The sequence below is a fragment of the Echinococcus granulosus genome, assembly GCF_000524195.1.
Source record: "Echinococcus granulosus chromosome Unknown EG_S00421, whole genome shotgun sequence".
NCBI classification, from domain to species: domain Eukaryota; kingdom Metazoa; phylum Platyhelminthes; class Cestoda; order Cyclophyllidea; family Taeniidae; genus Echinococcus; species Echinococcus granulosus.
In genome coordinates, this window is record NW_020170800.1 from 2,598 (window position 1) to 3,915 (window position 1,318).

The following is a 1,318-nucleotide window of genomic DNA, read 5'->3' on the forward strand; positions in this document are numbered from 1 at the left end:
TGCGCCTTACTTTCTCCATATATCCTTCTTCATGGTCCACACGCTGTGGACTTCCTTTTTACGAAAGTGTCTAGACAATCTAAATTCAATTGTTCACTTCAAGACTTGTCTACTTGAGTATTTAATGTTCTGCAAAAAGCATCTTTCTAGGTTGAGGTGTGTCTCCGTGATTGTAACGCCAAGAAACCTGCTTACCCAGAACACATTTAGCAGGATAATTCCTACTGCCTATTTTAAATGCTAATTATTGGCAACGAACACCTAAGAAGGCTTTTTTGAGAACTACAATCAGCCACTACATTGACAGGATGTATCTTGGCTAGGTCTGGGGATGCGGAACTACTTGATCGCCCGTATCATCATCATCATCGTCTTTCTCTGCATCATCTCCTCCGGCGTTGTGGGAGACGTCAGCGTCCTTGCTCATGGACAACGCCTTCCTCTACCTCACCATTTGCAAGTTTCGCCTCGCACTTGTTCCTCGATTATTTGTCACTTAGGCATTTTTGACAGCTTCACTACCATTATAACATTGTTGGCTTTTGAAAGCAATTTAAATGACTAGGACTCATTTTTAGTTTATAGAATGGAGCTTAATGATTGCTTTTTGATGAATTGCGTAAGCGTCTCACAGGAACCAATTATTTTAAAGTCGATCCACCATCCAAATTGGTTAGGTTGCGCATAGTTTGTGGCGTTCATTTGTTTGGCAATCTACGACATCTAAATAGGCATTCCAGATAGTTTGTTTAATAAAACAAAGGATTTGTGTATAAGGAGGGACGTTAAGTCTTTTGGAGGACTTACCTAATTGGCGGCAAGAAGGATCCAAATGTGGAGGATAGGAACAAATGAAAAATTGGCAAAGTTTCTACCTCATACATCATACGTGTTAACATTTGAAGGACAGTGACAATGTCAAATTGTAAAAGATTAAATCGAAATGAAATTTGACAAAGATCCTTTCTCATTTTATGCAATTTCTCTCTCAGGTGTGTTGATCATATTTTCAACTGTATTGAACACATCAAGGTGATTCACATTGGGTAAAAAATAGGGTCTCTGCTACCCATTTGTCAATCTTCCTGCTGATGTTTGTGCCAGTTACCTCCTTGAATGTGTGACAGGACAAGAGGTTCAGTCGATTCACGTAGAATTATTTACGTGTATTTTACTCCTTTTACAAGCCCAGATGAGACATGCGGTGCCTTTCCACTCACTTGATGACTGGAGGACTTCAGTGGTATAAGTTGCTTCAACTGGTTTTTTTCAACATTCGCGAAGTTGATAAAACTCTTGTTAATAGTTCTTACACAAT